Source organism: Ambystoma mexicanum, chromosome 8 (genome assembly GCF_040938575.1).
Source record: "Ambystoma mexicanum isolate Mex_15411 chromosome 8, UKY_AmexF1_1, whole genome shotgun sequence".
Lineage (NCBI taxonomy): Eukaryota > Metazoa > Chordata > Amphibia > Caudata > Ambystomatidae > Ambystoma > Ambystoma mexicanum.
Genome location: NC_090929.1, coordinates 505,392,988 through 505,411,762, shown reverse-complemented (window position 1 = coordinate 505,411,762; position 18,775 = coordinate 505,392,988). Strand labels below are relative to the sequence as shown.

Sequence of the window (18,775 nt, the reverse complement as noted above, 5' to 3'; positions counted from 1 at the left end):
TCCAGTAGCACCCCCTTTGCTCCACTATAGTTTGATATGAAAAATCAATTTGTGCCGGTGCCGTAGAGACTCCCAGTCTGCCACTCGCTACAGTTTAGCAATAACCCATCCAGTGATGGACGGGCAAACAAGGAATTCAGGAAAACACCTAAAAGGTTAAAACAGCTCCAGCTGCTGCATCATCATCATCATCATCACCAGATATTCATGTTTTCCTTTGTACGGGATGTAGCCTTAGGTGTGGGAAGAATTGGATGCAACACCCTCTCCAGAATGATGCCTTGTCGAATTGAGGGAGGTCAGTCGGATCATGTGTTGTAGGCTTACCTGGCGAGCTGTATTAACTGTGGTGCTGCCATTAAAGCTTGCTGCCATGAGATCTGCAGTTGCATTTTGTAACATTTATTTATTGCATTTTCACATATCCAATATAATACCCTAACCTGAAATCCTCAGTCTCCATATTATCCCCCCCCCTCTCTGCATATTATTTCTCCTCTTCCTTGTACACTCCCTGTTGTAAGGAAGGCATGGTATCAAACAGTAAGACAGACACAATTGAACACAGTTCAAGGGTGTTTATTGAACTTCAATCGGGTTTGAAATACGCCTGTCTAGTGCTAAATATAAAGATGGGAGCAAGCTACGACCATCAAATAATAATATTGCAGTCCTAATTGAGGTTGTCAAAATAAAAGGGCCTATACCAATAAACCTTTTGCCAATCCTTACTTCTAAATAAAAATAGTGTGGAAAATAATGTTATGCAAAAGAAAAGTGTTCAAGAAATGATATGTCAGTATATCCATGCCGTTGGCTTCGCTTCCCATATTTTCAGCATGGAGCAATATGCAATGCTTTAAGTGGGCCGGGCCCGGGCCCCGACAGTCTCCAAAAAGTGGAGCTGAGCCAGGGCCCCCCATCCCACCGCAACATTGGTGGGACACATCCCACCGCAGCCGTGACTGGAGATGTGCCGCCATTAAGTCAGGCAAGCTGACAGAAGTGCCAGCCAGCCTCATCCTGCACTTCCTTCTCTTCTCTCCCCTCACGGATGCGGCTGCTGGAGCAGTTCCAGCTTTCCTCACCCTTTCAGCCTATGAATTCCTATGCACACGCAGTGCGAACACTAAGAAAGGTAAGCCCCACTGTATTGGGCTTAACGAGCGGCGAGGGACTGCGCCGTGTAATGGGACATAAATTGTTTAAGTTGACTCTGCCTGAACAGAACTATGTACCTGCCTGTAGTACGTATCATCTAGAAGCTCTAACATTGCTCCACTTCACCGCATTGATCACTGCCATATTCGCTCCCTGTATTGAAAACGCCATTCTAAGATGGCTGTGCTTAGTGCCTGCACCGGAGTGCTAGGCATGGTGCTGCTGTGGCTTTGGGATTGGCTACTGCCCTCATCTGGGCCAATGGGAAGGCCGGCAGGCTTGGCCAGCCCTCCTCCCAACTCCCACTCCTAAGGCCTTGTCTACCCCGTCCACGATAAGCCCAGTGGTGAAAAGGGCACCTGTGGAGATTTTGCTGTTTTGTGCTGTCTGTGGAACGTATTGGAACTCTGCATAATCCTTTGTTAAAAATGCTATTTCTTCCGTGGTAATTGTGATCCTGCAACCTTAAGAGCAGCAAGAAAGGAAAGACACGCCCCTTCAGGAAGTAGTGTACTTTAACTCCACCTTGCAGCCCTCGCAGCGATAAGCCCGGTGGTGAAAAGGGCAGCTGTGGAGATTTTGCTGTTTTGTGCTGTTTGGTGCAGGACGTGCAGTAGGAGGAAAGATTCACACAGCTTTTGCTGTATTTGTGCTCATATGCTTAACAGTCAGGGGACGTATTGTTTATAACTATTAACCCTTCCCTACCACAGCACTGGTATCGGGCTGTGTTGCTATTTTGGGCTTCTCTTGGGGACTGTGGGGGGTTGCCATTTGGCTGTTCACTTTGACGCAAGACCTGATTTATTTATATAGGTCCTCATCTACACTTGGAATCCTCCTCATTCTGGAGATAGACTGGGGGGTGGCACGGTGACTGCGGGCTTCACCCTTTGAGCCGTACTTTCCGCTTGAAGCCCGGCTGCGGTGACAAGGGCGGCATGTTTTAGTCTGGTGTTTTTGTTTGCCAGTAGCTCCTTGGCCCGTGCGGGAGACTGTTGGAGGTTTATCTCCTTTGATGTTGGCCTACTGGAATTAACTGATGCTGAGTGCCTCCAGGAAACTGATGAGTTGGTAGCTCTTCTGGCAATGAGGACAATTGTGAGATTTCATGCTTCCACTCCTCAACCCATTGAGTCCTTTAAGAAATCCAGTGCCCTAATTGGAAACCGTGGAATGACTGGTGGGTTGGGGGGTTCATTCTCGGGTTGGGGCGCTTTTAAAAATTCATCTAAATGTTTTGGATCTAATGTGTTTCTTTTTGGTAAGTCTACCGAGGGTGTACCCCCTAGTAATGTGCATCACCTTTTGCCTGTAAGCGATGGAGGTCACCTAAACCACCATGGCTCTGTAGGAGGCTCTTTTGTTACCTCACAACAGGAATTAACTCAGGAAAGCTGTTTAGAGGATTTGTTCCACAGAGCGGTAAATGCTACTGGGGATTTGATGTGTGATAACATTGATCTGGACTCATCAGCTCCCATGCCTTCTCATGGGAAAGTCTTCCATAGTTCGATTACAACAATGAACTCCGATTGGTTTGTGTGTTCCCAAAATAGGGTTACCCTCTGATTCTCAGCCTATGAAGGAGGTTCCTATTAGGGTGTCTCAGAAGGGGATATGTGAACACATTTCCCCACTTTTGTCTAACTTACACATTAGTTTAAACTTGGAACTCAAGGTATTATGTGATACTCAGGAAAATCTGGAGGGGACTATGGCTGCTCAGCAGAAGGCATTTAATGATCTAACTCTACGTATGTCTGGATATGAGAATCTACTCAATAATGTGAATTCAATGAATAGGTCTGTTGTTTTGGGATCCAACTCTCATTATGATTGTAATTCTAGGTTAGAAAGGTTGGATGAGAAAATGTCTGCTGTTTTGGAGGCACTCTCAGTCAGACCCCACGGAGACCCTGTAGAATATTGCCCCAATGTTGGGGTATGACATCAAGATGAAAGAAGTGTTCATCCTTTGCCAATGGTTCTGTGGAATGCTCAGACAGTCCCTCAGCTCTGATAGAAGCAATGGGTAATCTGCATGATAGTGCTGCAGAACAGGAGGCAATTCTGGTGGATGATTCCAATCTTTCAATTATTGAAAATGTTTTGGATATACAGACAGTGCCTACTAATCCTATTAGGGGAAAAAGGCGTAGGAAGAAAGCATCAAATAATAAAAAAGAAATCAGAGAATATGCCCTCTGTGAAGACTAATAAAAAAGAAATCAGAGAATATGCCCTCTGTGAAGACTAAGGGGAGTAATTCCAACCTTAAGGCTATTCGTAAGTGAAACCATCATGAGACAACTGATAGTGGTTTGTGTTGAACGGGTTGATGAGGGATCAGTTGCTTAAGTATTGGAGAATTGCCCCGGACAGGTCCAGGATACTACTAAAGGAGATGGATCACCGTTGGAGACTCCAGGTACCTCTAGGGGACCTAAAAAGGGGGTCCAGGGTGGAAATGTGTTAGAATGGGTGCAAACTAAACAGACACAAATGACAGCATTTGGTAAAGTGATTAGTACAATGCATGCTCGTACGTCTACTGGTCATTTACAACCGACTGTACATACCAATGTTGGCAAGCGGGCGGCGGTAACAGGTCTTTCTGTGTCTACTCAGGAAGATATACAAGTGGAACAAACTATGAGAGGTCTGCTAGTACCCAATGTGGGGATGGGGCCGCCCCCCCATTTCTGACACAACATGTTGGCGGAGCGGCCCCTGCTCAAATTTTGGATGGAGCAGTACCGTTGTCTCCTGTGCCAGGCTTGGTCTTACAGGCCAGTGCAGGGTCCTGTCAGGGGGATACAGGGGCTGCACCACGTCCAAGCAGTAAAATCATAGGTTGGATACCTATTGGGAATGGCCTTAACAAAGTCAGGTTACTGGCTTTTTTCAAGGCAATTCCACTCCTCAGATCAATAACTACTGATGACATAGATGCCATATCTCTCCCTAGAGTAGCTAATGGCAGAATGGTTAGCTTTTTTTCATTCAGGTATGGTTGCTTCCATGGTTTGGGACCAACAATGCAATGTAACATCCATGGGATTTGACCTGGTGGAATTGCATGATTCTGCGGAAGCAAAAATATTTCTTTCCTTTGTACAACCTGCGGTGACTACCCCTGAAATAGGTTCGGGTATTATCCCTGTGCCTATGGTCGACTCTGGAAATGTTGTACCTCTTATTTCAAACCTCTTGGGTAATGGCCAGGATTGGTCATGGATACAACCTGCCCTTAGATCTTTGCAGAGTCTAGGGCTAGGTATGACACATGCATGAGAGGATAACTATTGATGTTATATCTTGGAATACTTGTGGTTGTTCTAACCTGTATAAACTATTCCACAATTCGTCCTGTACTAGTATTGCTAGAATATATTTACAGCAGGAGACTATGCTGATGGTTGATCCTTTCTTAGCGGGGTATAATACTGTTTCCTGTCCTGCAGTTAGGGTGGTTGAAGGGCATCCGAGAGGAGGTCTTACCATTGCCATATGTTGCAATCTGCAGTTTTCATGGGACATTTGGTGCTGCCTGGAATGGCTCTTGGCTATTGAGTTAAACTTGGGTGCTGGCTTCTCTCCGATATTGATACTTAATCTCTATTGGAACCCTATCCGAGTTAATTTTGAAACCGTTGAGGAGGGGATAGGAGAGATTTTGTTTGACTGGATTCCGAGGGGCTGTGATTTTCAAGTCATCTTGGGAGGGGATTTTAATTCCTTCTGTGCAGAAGGTGCCTGGTGGAATTCACTGGGGGCTCTCCCTTTGGCCCAGCATGTGAACCTTAGTCGAGGCATTGGGTGGGATCTTTTTCTTAAAGAGTGCGACTTGTCTTTACTGGATCACTCGTCCTCTTCTACTGCCTTTAAATATACTTGGCATAGAGGAGTCTCAACCTCTTTTGTTGATTACTTCTATGTTTCAGAGGGCATTAGGAAACAGTGTGGTTATCTTAGTCATCTTGACCTTGCTTTGGGTGACCATCTTTCCATTTCTTTTACCCTGACTATTCCCATGTCTGTTCCTTGTATTAGGCCGGATTTGGCAGGCTTGGAGTGCAATAACAGGGGCATGAGAGTTAAGTGGAACAAGAAAATTGTATTTAAATTCTATCAACTTCTTTCTGTGATGCTCCAAGGGTCTGGTGATGTTCTCTATGGCCATGATATTGATGGTTGGTGATGGTACCTCTTCTTATAATATTATCTTGGCCTGTATTCGTAAAATTAGGGACTCTTTTGGCTCTGTGAATCCCCATAAGAAATGTGTCATAAAAGATGACAGAATTTTATCTTCTAAGGCCCGTAAAAGAAAAGAGCTTGCTGCTTTGTCCCAGATTCCAGATTTAAACCCGCTGACTATGGGAAACTCAAACGTTCTATTATTTTGAGGCATAATAATTATGTCAAATCTCTTAAAATGGACGCCTAGTCTCTCTGCCATCAAAATATGTTGGAGCTTTTGTGTAAGTGGAAAGACGGCCATTTTTGGTCTACCGTTAACAGACTTTTGGGGAATGTTAAAGGGAGTACCGATTGCCCCATAGATTCTGCTTCTTGGGTATCCTTTTATACCAAGAAATATGCCCTGCCTGAAGCCTTTGGAGTATTGAAACATTTTGTTTTGGGTTTACCTGAGAAGGGTATCTGTAACTCGAACAAGGAGGATATCTCATGGGCGATTGCCCTTTTGAAGCCATCTAGGGCCCCTGGCTCTGACTGGATTCCCCCCTTTGTTCTTAAAGAAGACCCTGGAATCTGGGTCGAACTGTTAAAACCTATGTTTGACCACATTTTTCTGACTCATACAGTGCCTGTTTCTTGGTCTAAATTCATTATTGTACCCATTTTTAAAAGGGGCGATAAACTGGTTTTGTCCAATTACAGACCCATAGCTCTACCGGACGCTACAAGTAATGTTTTTTCAATTCTGTTATTAAGGGACCTCAATTTTGTTATCGGGGAACATAACCTTCTGAGTAGGTTCCAGGTGGGGTTTCGTGTTGAGCTTGGTACTTCTTTAAATGCGGCTATCCTTTCCCATCTCAGACATTATGTCCACCACTCGCATGTTGGGGACGTGTATTTGGCATCACTGGACATGTCTAGTGTCTTCGATGGGGTGATTAGATCCAGGCCCTGGTGCAAAATGATTACTTTGGGCATTCCTCGTAAAATGGTCCAGTTGATTGCTTTATTGCATGCTAATAAATCCATCTGTGTACGTTTATCTGAAGATGGTGTTCTCTCCTCTGAGATACCCACCTTTACAAGGGTCAAACAAGGATGCACTCTGGCCCACTACACTCTTCAATCTCTATACGTGCGATGCTGAGGGACTGTGGCAGGGCCCCTCCATTGCACCGGCGAGATTGGGGAGTGTAGAGCTGGAGTGGATGGCCTATGCAGACGACTTCATACTGTTAGATAAAACTCAGCGAGGACTTAGGGCTAGGATGCAGCTTTTCTATGAATATGCAGTGGCAAACAATCTGTTTCCTAATGCCTCAAAATCTAAAGTCCTGGTTCTAACTAAAAGAAAAAAGGATATCCAATATGCATGGACTATGGGAACGGATACTGTGGAGCAGGTCAAGACCGTAGTTTATTTGGGATTCTATTTGGCTAACAGGGTTAGCATGGAAAACTGGAAATCTATTCTGCATGATAAAGCCAAGAAACTTACTGCCCATATGAAATTTCTAAGGCAGAAAATATGTAAATTCTCGCTTATTCCCCCGAGACGATACTATTTGGCCAAATTTGAGGCTATTATCCTCTACGGACTTGACCTTTGCTCTCAGAACATGGGTGACTTTTTGAATACTATTCAGGGAGTTTTATGGAAGAACGTACTTGGTCTTTCTATGGCCATTCCAAACGCCATCATTAGACACGAGTTGTACATACTAAGGAATGTCTTCGCTATATATTCAAAAGTTTCCTTGTCCTATTATACGCATGAATTTCATGCGTTTCAAGTTAAACTAACTACCTGTTTTTGAGAAAATTAAAAGCTGGAAAAACATGAATATGAATGAGGGGGCAAGTGTAATGGACAAGGAATGTAGGTTTTGTAGGGTAAGAAATACCCGCAAGACTCTGAAACACTTGGTCGTAGATTGTACATTTTTTGGCGCAGAACAACTTAGGTTTTTCAAGGACTACACAACTGTTCAGAGGTATCTAGAAATTTGTTTTGGTGTCGCTGTATGTGGGGCTCTGTTATTTCTTTGGTTTCATCTCTGGATCGTTTTCTTATATTTCTTATTTCTGAGTTGAATAAGAAATATTTTGCTTTGGAAGGGAATTATTCTTTGTAAACTGAAGTTTTTTATTTTGCTTCATTTATATTTGGTTCTGTTCTGATTTTTCTTTTCTTTTTTTTCTTTTCTCTTTCTCTTTTTTTTCCTTTTGTCGTTTTTCCCTTCCTTCTGTTTTTTACAATATGAAATTTGATGAATTGTTTTTATATTTTGCTGTATGTATTTTGTTTATTTAGTTGTGTATGGTTTTTTGTAAACTAAATGCAACAATAAAAAAAAAATCTACCCCTGTCCACCGCGGTCCGCCGCGTTCCTGTATGATTGATTACCCCGCTTGCTCGCGAGTGTGAGTGCAGGCCTCCCCCCCTTGGTCGCCAGTGTGAGTGTATGCCTCCCACCCCCCCTTGGTCGCCAGTGTGAGTGTACACCTCCCAACCCCCCCTTGGTCACCAGTGTGAGTGTACACCTCCCAACCCTCCCCCCCCTTGGTCGCCAGTGTGAGTGTATGCCTCCCAACCCCCCCTTGGTCGCCAGTGTGAGTGTACACCTCCCAACCCCCCGGTCACCAGTGTGAGTGTACACCTCCCAACCCTCCCCCCCTTGGTCGCCAGTGTGAGTGTACACCTCCCACCCCCCCCTTGGTCGCCAGTGTGAGTGTATGTCTCCCACCCCCCCTTGGTCACCAGTGTGAGTGTACGCCACCCACCCAGCCCACCCCTTGGTCGCCAGTGTGAGTGTATGCCCCCCCCTTTGGTCACCAGTGTGAGTGTATGCCTCCCACCCCCTCCCCTTGGTCGTTTGGTTTGCACTTGAACCACTCCCCCCTAAAGGGCTGAGGTTGAGCGGTTTGATTGTTCCCATGGACCTGACATCCTGCATGCGAGTAGCTGTCGCACTACTTCATTGTCATCGCCTCGGCGTTATTACCAGCTGCGCAAAACTATATATCTGTATGTACCTGCTACCTATAAAATGGGATTTGCACATTGTATGTATATGTTAAGTTTTGCACTTTGTTAACATGAAGAATGATAATATGTAATACTGACTGGCTCCATGTACCTAACCTATTTTGACCAGCTCATACGTGTTCGCTGCCGTTATGTCATATGTTGGACGGCACCATGTATTTGCTCACTACCAAGACCCTGCACATATATGTTTTGTTGCCGCCATGCAACATGTGGCTGGCACCATATACGTGCCTTTTGACTATGACCATGCATATGTATGTTGTTGCCGTCATGCAACATTTGACTGGCACCATGTTTCTGCCCACTAATTATGACCCGGTATTTGTATATTCTGCAACTGCCATGTAACATGTGGCCGGCCCATGCATTTACCCACCTTGTGTATCAATTTTGTAACTGTAAGCACTTTGCTGTTCTATCATTGTAACCTTTCAAGTAAAGCGCCTTGGTACCTCAGGGTTTGGGTGCTATATAAGAATAAAATAAATAAATAAAAATAAAAATGGCTGGCACTTCTGTCAGTCTCTGTAAATTCCTCTGGTGACCCCTTGTGTGAGGGATCACCAGAGAAAGTTACTGTCCCTTTGTTTCACAGGCTTTGTGCGTCGTCAAAGCTTTATAAAAGATGGATTGAATTGTGTACTTTTCAATCCATTCTTGCTTAGAGAGGAAATCAGTCTGAGGCGCATACATTAAAATGAAGACAAAGAAACACAGCAGGAAGTTGATAGCTGCAGATTATTGCAAGATGGCCAGCAGGGAGCTGAAACACTAAATGACCACTGGAAAACTATGAATCCTTCTTTGTCAGCTTCTTTGTCAGGGTTAAAAGGCAACGAGGTGATAACACGTTTGCATACCCCAAGGGAGGTCACAGCCAGCAGGACTCCAGCAACCGTAGCTTATAAGGAGAATGCTGCAAAGAGCACATTTTAAGCCCCAGAACAAAAGGAATATTTAAAAAAGATGGCTTGAAAAGTAGGCAATCCATAAGGTATGCACACACATACATGTATAAATGTTATAGCACCTTACGTTCCGGAAACTCCTCAAGACCTTCCTTTTCTCTTCCTCCCTCTCTCCCTCTTCTCCTCCCTAATGCTGTTCAGTTTTTGCTGACTGGTTGCCTGGGTCACCTCCACAGCCTACAGGTCCCAGGCTCCCCCGCCAGTCTTTGCACTTGCCTTCGGGCTGCTGCACTTTTCTACATTACAGCACTTTCAGCGTACGGTTCTTGAGCGGGGCAACCTCTCTGCACTTAACCCAGGGCCCTGCTGGACAGGACTCTTTGTCCCCCTCCCCCCGTCCCTGCACCTTCGTATGTTCGTATGCATGACCTAAATGGACTAGGACCAGTTAGCTCGTCTGCCCTGTCTGTCCCCACCCCCCACGATTTCCATCCTCCTCCCGAGCTTGGTCTCAACTGTACCACTTCATGCACTTGCACTAGGAGAAATGTCGTCAGACCTAGCATACTAGTTTTTCTGTTTGATTTTTGGGAATCTTCAAGGCCTAAGAATGATTACTGTATTCCCCTATTCCCATACCGCCTTGAACCACTTTGAAGCACTTCACTTGTGTATAAGCACTATATAAATAAACAATCAATAAAATAGATAAATACAACTTCTCAGGTGATTTGCTGTTCACCCAGGGCTTTTCTGCCGGGCTCAGACCCACTTTAGCACACAACCTTCAATTGGTCTCCCTCTGCCGGGCTCGGACCAAATGCTAGTATTTTTCCAAACTTTCTCTATTTCATCAAAATCAAAAACTTTTGATTGTGCACAGGATTTTGCTTGACCCGTCGCAGGACCACTTCGATTCACATTTATTCGTTCTCTTTCAATTGATCTCCCTGCGCCGGGCTCAGACCAAATGTATCTACTCTTGTCACTTCTCAGCTGGATACCTTACAGAGACCTTCGATTGAGCACCCACGCGGTGCCGTACCACTCTGTCAAAAGTACTGTAGCCTGCTTTAAAGTTCAATCATTAATCAGCAGTTCAACTACAATTGTGTCTCTCATCACAGGTGTTTTAACAATGTTCCTTCCAGCGCTCGCCATACAATTTTGCAGCTTGCAACCTTGGCTTCAACACAAACCAGTCTTGTATCAGTCTTCCCAACTCACCGGCTGTGTTCATTTCACTGCAGCTGTTTTCTTGGAGCCAAGGACGGTACCACGGAGGCTGGCGATTCTCCCCGCCTTGATTATTGATGCGGGAGGGCCCAGAGTATCTCCGACACACAATGCAGGATTCTTCAGCGTGGTTTCTTGGTCTTACACTTTCTATTCTCCAGGTCTCTGGAAAGTAGCGGTTCCTTGTCAAAAAGGTCAAGGGAATTTCCTTCCTTGCAATCCCCTTTGGGTTTGCCGTCTATGCTCTCGTGCTCATCTGCGGTCACAAAGCTGCTATTTCCTTGTGTGCTTTGCCTCGCTCTGAGTGTGCTCTCGTGCTCCCCCTTTTATCTGTGTGGGGAAGAGTAATGGAAGTCAGGTGTGCGTGATGATCAGTAATTGCCTGACCTTTGTATTGAGACACGTCAGGTATACTGCTAGGTGGTTAATCTGTTTTCTCTCATAGTGGGTTGTCCGTGAGAAAGTGTTTGTGTTGTAAAGGGTGGGTGTGGAGTTCCTAAATATCCTACCTGGTAGGATTGGGTAAAGGTGTTATAAGAAAGGGGATACTGCGTCTCACCATCCGGTATCCCACTCCCCAAAGACCCCTCACCCAGGTGATCCTCCCGCACTGGTCCACGCCCAGGAACTTGATCCAAAAGCAATGGCTGTGTCCTGCCCACCTGGATGATAGATCCCCAGGGACTAGTGGGTGAGACACCTTCTGGTTTCTCACACTGTTCACTCTACTCCGGCATGACATGCTCAGCAACAAGAATTTGAAAAGACTTTGAACCATGTGATCAGTCGATTACCAACACAAATATATCCTAATAAATGATTGTAGCACAAAGGATAAGTCAAACAAATCTAGTGCTCTTAACCGTACAGTGAGTGAAACTCAATTCTGAACTTTTCTTTCACATACAGAAGGAAGCGTTCCCACATTTTCAGACATGTTTTCCCTGTTTTTCTAATGTTTGTGGTTAGTATTTCCATTGACATAACGTGGCAAATTGCACTCAATCACAGATATCTGGGAGGTGTGTTCTCTTTGTTCCAAAGCGAAAGGATGGCCAGCCTTTCTGTCAGTAAACAATGTGTGGACCCAGTTCTCTTATGTGAAGACTTCAGATATAGTTCAGTGTGTTCAGCACCCATTATAACATACAATGGGCTAGAAGGAATTGCCACACCAACAATATCTTTTATTTTTTGGTTATCTCTCCAAACAAAAGCTGCCCAGTTTGAGGTAGCCCCCTAAACTATGTAATAAGGGCTCTTCTGACCACAGTTCCACCAGCAAAGGTAATATCTATTGGAGTTCATTTTGGGATGTCTCAATTATGTAAGATAGCACCTGTAGATGATCCTTCTTTGTGTTTCTGCTAACAATTCACAGATGGAGGTTTTCCCTATCCAATAATGGATTCCTTCCTATGTTGAGTCATCCCTATGTTCTGGTATAACCCGAATGCCAATATGGATTTTTCATTGAAAATGACATACATTTGTGATATTAGGCCTTTTGTGGAATCAACTGATTGAAACATTTCTTCTCACAAAGTGAGTTTCCTCACTGCATCCGTTTTAATTGAAGGATGGAGCACCAGGTGTCTTATTTGAACATATCCAAGGCTGTCCGTCTCATTAAACTTAGTCTGTTTTTCATTGTTCAAAGGACTTAATCTCACTTATTTGAAACATGTCCCTATCTTGAGGCATCACTTACTGGCCAATTCCTTGTATTCTTTGATTCCTGGGGTAAAGTCCCTGTTTGCAATAACAGCTGTGAATGGAGATGAGAAAGACATCAGCCATGGGATTTGGCTACTTCATACTAGGCTTCCATAGTTGCACTCGACACTGCATTTTGGTATAAGTTAAGAGATATCAGCTGAATGGGAAGCTATGGTTGACTCTGAATTCTCATACCCACGATCAATTGCTCCATTCAAGAACCGATTCTTCTCTGACCCTTATACATACTTGGGTAGCCAAATAATAATTATAAAGATTAGAGAAAGCTAGGCCTCCTTTTTTCTTCTGAGCAAAAAAGATTTGTTTTTTTTTAACCTGTGGCTATTTACCTGCCTATAGTAAGTCTAGTAGCACTGCTTCCCATTCTTAATTTTTAACATTGTTACAATGCTTTATGACCGATTGGAAGAGGTATAACAATCTTGAGAGTATATTAGATTTAATCCCAGCAATTTGCCCAAGCCACGATAAATTAAATCTATTCCCTTTGGCTTAGCCCTTCTTAATTGTGGTAGTACGATGTGGGTAGTTAGCTTCATATAGAGTACTGAGCTGGAAGGGAAGGCTAATCACTAAATATTACATTTTTTGGCCCATTTAAATGACGTGTGGGTCTCTATTTGGTTTTTCTCCGCACCAGATAGAGATATAGTTAAGATTTCTGATTTAGACTGATTGGGCCGGATTTACAAAAGCATTTTATTGTGGGAATATCCCATTGTAAAATGCTTTGTAAATCAGCCCCCTTGACTTTAAACCCTCTTACCTTATTAAATGTATCTAGTTTAATCTGTGTCCATTTCTACAAGGGGCAAAGAAGGTGGTGTTATCAGTGTAATTATATCCTCTGCAAATAGACATACATTGTGTAGCATTTTGCCTATGGTGATGCTGTTAATATTAGGATTAATGCTGACACTGACAGCTAGAGGATCCATTGAAAGAGCCACTAGTGTGGATGAAAGTGGGCAACCTTGGCGGATGCCTCCATCCAGCGATATCTAGTCAGTGAGAGCTCATGTAACCTCTATTAGTTCCACTGATCTTTGGCTAAAATCACAGCAGTTATTGCAAGGCTAAAGTTAAATCTGTTAAGGATCTCGTCCCAAGAAACCCCTGTCCACCATGTCAAATGCTTTCTCTTCATAAAGCAAAAAAGTAGGGCTGGGTAGAGATGGAGTTCTATTTGCTTTATTAGTCAATACACAATGTGTCACAGATTGTTAAACATACTCCTATTAATGATGAAGCCATATTGATCCAGATCTACTAGTATAGGCATCGCATTATGTATCTTTTGGCTATAATCTGGTTAAATATGTTGGCACCTAGATTGATTTAAGTAATTGATCTGTAAGACCATGCCATCTCGGGTGTTTGCCATGTTTTGGAATTACCTTCACCTTGACCACTAACATTGCTTTGGGCAGGTATCCCAGAAGCAAGAAGTTAAACAATTTAGTCAACGTATCTGCCAAGATGGGAGCCACAGTTTTATGAGATATAAAATATAAGACCATCCAGCTTTTATTATCTTCAGCAAATGTATGGCTTCTGAGTCTTTTGGCTGTGTTATCGGGATATCAAGAGAAGCCTTTTGTTCTTCTGACAAAGTTGAAAGAAGGCATACTTTCAGGTAGCTAAATTGTTGCTCTGATTTAAAATGATCAGTAGTTTAAAATGTATTATAAAATGGCTTAAATCCCTGCATTTTTTAAGCTCTTTCACCAATAATTGGGCATAGAAAATAATTGAGCTTGCTAGAAATTAACAATTTCGCCAACATTTTTCCTGTTTTATTACCATGCTCATACCAACACTGATTGGCTCCAAAGAGACGTTCCGCTACATTTACTTGAAAGATACTGAGTTTTCCCCTGATTGTTATTAGTTTTCTACAGGTAGCCCTATTGGGATTTTGTTTATATGCCTCTTTCGCCTTTGCTTGCACCAACTCTTCCACCATACGTCTCTTAATACATCTAAGGAAAGCACCCATGGCTAAGAATTTACCCCTCCCTCCCTCCTTGAGGGTATTCTGACGAATCTGGACTATTTGTCCCTTTTGAGGCTGAGGAGGTGAGCCCACTCAGCAAGCCCCTCCCTAGAGGTCTGGACAAGTGGGACCTTACTGGGAGTGACTTCCCCCTTGGGGACAAGGAAATCCATTCCTACAAGGAACTCCCTGTCCAGAACACATTATCTGCCTATATGGGAATCAGAAACACTGTTGTTAACCCTGTTTTGGATTCACCTGATGGTGACATTTATTCAATCTCTTTGGCTTCAGCTAATGCTGGATTGGATCTTGCTTCAACTCCTCAGTCAAAAAGCAGCAACACACCTCTTTTGTTTGTAATTATGTGAATCAAACCAAGCGGAACTTGGAAGTGCTGGGAGAGAAGCCTACGCAGAGGCAAGCCTCTGACGGGAAGACGTCCTGGCAGGGCGGAGCCACGCTAAACTGCAGAGCCAGAGGTAGCATGAACTAAACACTTGCAAAACGCTGGAAGGCTTGCACCCCGACCAGCAGAGAATCCTGGGTTAAGAAGGAAATGGCCACTCGATGAGCCTTGGGCATGTTAACTGATGCCCAGACCAGACCGCAGCGGAGAGTCCGGAATCCTGAGCTCTGCGCGAGAAGTGCTTTAGCTGCCTAGCTGTGCAGTGGAAGGGAAGCGAACACTCTCGAAGAGGTAATGCTATTGAGAGGGCTGAAGTGATATTAAAGATACCAGGGTTACGGGAGACAGATAAACCCGAGCAGGCAGGCAGCCTACTGAAATCGATCAAAAGTATGCTTATCGGAGCACTCGAGGTCTTTGAAGCATACTAAGAAACCGAGAGACAATAGTAGAAGTGCTGGGAAAGCCACAACGGTTACAGGAATCAAACAAACCGAGCAGGCAGATGCCCCTACCTAAACCAAGGTAAAGCAGGCATATCGGAGGGCTTTGGAGAGCCCTGTAAAATTAAGAGACGTTAACATTCGAGGTTGGGAAATCCACAAGGGTTATGGGAGCCTGATAAACCTGAACAGACAGATGAACTATGTAAGCGGGGCTAAAGCAAGCATATCAAAGGGCCCAGGGCTTTGGAGAGTCCTGAGAAACCGAGAGATAGTCCAAACTGGTGAAAGAGAAAACCTGGAGGGTTCCAGTAATTAAGTATCAAATCAGAACATTGTCAAGTACCCAGTTGGAAATGGGGGTATCATATTAAGAAAACCTTTCTTCATGTAAAGATGGAACCGTATGGATTTAGAATGTGGTATACCAAACCTACAGAGAAGTTGAGAACTGCTTTCTGAACAATTGATGAACATTTCAAAACGTCCTGAAAAAGAGATCCAAGTGATTGGGCCAGGCAGAAGCCAAGGACCGAGGCTATTGCTTCAGCCCCCTTCTTTTTTGTTATTTTTTCCTAAGAGGTAGGGCCAGTTAGCTAATAGAATTAGAACTAAGGACCATTTCTTTTGGACTTTGACGAGCACCCTTACTTTTAGTTGGTTAAGCAGGGAACTGCCCTCATTCCCTCGTAGCAGTAGGGCTAGTTGGCATTTTCCTTTTATTTAAATGAACATCCTTAAATCATGGCAGACCTTAGTCTGACTCCTTCTGGTTCGCCACAGTATCTCAATGCACTCCTGGGAAAGTGTCTGATGTGATTGCTCTCTGCAAACCAGGCCCCCCAGTACAATAGGTTCTAATCTCCACCCTATGACAAGCCTCACTTTTCTTGGGGTCGAGAGGAATGCTGTTATCTAAATGTGATCTGAAATGGTAGTTTGATCATTTCTGTTTTCTGAAGCCTGCCTGTCAGGTTAGTGGAGAAAAAAATGTAATTCATTCTTGAGTATGTTTGGTTGACTTGCAAAACGTGTGAATAGTTCTTGGTCTGGGGGTGTAAAATCTTCCAGGCATTAACTATATTAAGGTCCGTTATGGTCTGTTTCAGCTTATTAGAGGCCTCTCTTGACCCACCTGCTTGACTTTGAGATTATTTGCTAAGACCATTGGCCAATACTAAATCCATGCCTCCCATCAGAATTAAACCACCTCTACGATTTCCTTAACTGTCTCAAGAAATCCTAACATGAAGCCCTCTTGTGATGCATTAGACACGTACATTTGAAGCTATTGTTATTGATTTTTCTTCAATCTTCACTTGACTCTCATGTACCTACCCTCTTTGTCTCTCATTGCATTCTCTAGTGAAAAAGGGAAATGTTTATGCATCAGTGTAGCTACCCCTACATTTTAACTTGTACGTGCAGAGCAGTGCTTGAAGGGGTAATTTATGTATAATCCTACTCTGGTCTAATACCAGTAGGTGGGTTTCCTGAAGTACTAAAGCCTATAGCTGTAATCTCATTAGTTTTCTAAGCAGCTGTATACTTGTGTTAGGAGTTTTCAGGCCTCTGACATTTAAGGAGTCCTGTGGTTATCCATATGTTGATTGCTAAATTAAATTCACAGCCGTTGTAGCCCTTCATGGGTCTCCCCTCTTTATTATCCCCGAGGAAACACATGAAAAACATGTCGACCACCCTTTAAAGCTACAGCTGTCATATCTTTTCAGCCCTCCCTCCATGATTTTAACTTTAAACTTCATTTAGTAAGTAATACAGGTGGACACCACCTTACAACCCTTAACTCACCCACAGATTGCATAATTCTACACCACTACATTGGCATAGAGCGATCTAGTAATAGCATTACAACAGACTCTTTATGATCTCATCTCTTAACTAGTAACACCCTGCCCAATGTCCCCCCTATTACTGAGCTTTCACTTACTGGTAACATCCACCCCCCCTTTGTGTTAGATGACATCACTCTACATTGGACAATACAAATCCAATCCCCAAATCAGATGCAACATATGACGGTTGACAAGAGCCTTTTCCCAACTTGGAGCCCAAAAGAATTGCTAAGTATTGCATGCCAAAAGGACAATCCTCTCTAAGATAATAACTCAACAAACGTCTAGATCTCCTCAGGGAGATCATATCTCTTTTCATCATTGTCATAGAGAGCTTCATGAAAGGACTTCATAATATCGAGTCATTTGAATTTGTCATCTTTGCCTGTCTTTTTCCCTCTCCTGGGCATTTGCCACGCCAAGTCTCGTTCTGAAGACTTCCTTGGAGGTAGTGATGTGTCTTGAGTATCTCTTGTTGGGATTCAAATGTCCAGTAATTGTGCCTAACTTTCAGGGGTCCATGTTCTACGAACCTTAACACTCAGTTTACATTTTAGCCCAAATGGATAAGTCCCCTTATCTTATTTGGCGTTTGGCAGTACAGCAGTTATGGATTTCATCATCTTCCACCATTGTAAAGGGGCATGAGCTAGGTCTTCGTAAATTTGGAAAAAACGATTTAGATATTCTCTGTGCCCTTTCTTCCTGGCTTAATCCAATATTGCCTCCTTGAACACGAAGTTGGGTAATTTAGTCAGGAGAACTTTATTTCGACTAAAAAAGCCATAAAAGTGTAATTTAACTACAATGTCCCATGTAGGAAACTCTTTATGCTGTTTCAGAGGATCCACTCTATGCAATCCAGTGTTTCTTTTCAAGTCCTTCAATAAAATGCAGAAAAGATCTTTTATACTTTCCTTCATATTATTTGCTTCAGACCTTCATTCAAAAAAGACTACTTATATTTTCTCTCCTGTCCTACTCTCCAAATCGTCACATTTGACTTGGAGTGCAACTGCTATATTCTTTAGTTCCCGTAGTTCCTCCTTCATCCTGTGTAATTTTCTTTCAACCAAGGAGACTGCAGTTTCAGTTTGGTCAACGCGACTTCAAGTGAAGCTATTTCTCATGTATTATCTGCAATTGCCGAAGATTGCTCATTTTTTAGTGTGTCGTTTTTCGATTGTTTGAAAGAGAAATGATTTCGTCAGTTTGGTAATGTTGCACGACGCTCACTGTATGGACTGGTACATTTGGGCTAAATGGGCCAGGCACTGCCCCACTTTGTTTCTAGATTAGGTAAAAGATGTAAGCCTTGATTCAAAAACATACAATGGGTACAGAAGATCTCAGAAAAACACTTGGTTTAGAACCGTTAATAGCGGGTAGCCGAATGGAGACCTAACGTTGGCTTCCAAATTATTTTAAGGAACCCAATTTAGTAGCAAATCTGATTACAGGGGATTACAAGGATAACTGCAGTCCTCGGACCCAGAAGCATGATTACAGGGTCTGATTGAATTTCCCACCCTTTACCTTTATAATTACTATGGAAAACTTCTTCCCAGGTCCGAAAGATAGCAGATTTGAGGAATAAGGTCAGAAGTATTGTTTTACACTCGTGGGTGGTAAGGTTTATTTCAGAGTGGGGAAGGCATATTCATTTGAACAGTGCAGGCAAGATCCTGTAAACTGATTGCTTTTGATACAATCAGCTCACACTCTGTGCTCTGCACTCCACAATGAAAGAAGGTACTTTCAGAAA

The 18,775-nt window shown here is 43.4% G+C and overlaps 1 protein-coding gene across 3 annotated transcripts in view; it reads left to right on the top strand.

Annotated features, from left to right (window-relative positions):
* CFAP74 (cilia and flagella associated protein 74) overlaps positions 1-18,775 on the top strand; it is a 2,332,202-nt gene that overhangs the window by 284,588 nt on the left and 2,028,839 nt on the right. The window lies entirely within an intron of this gene.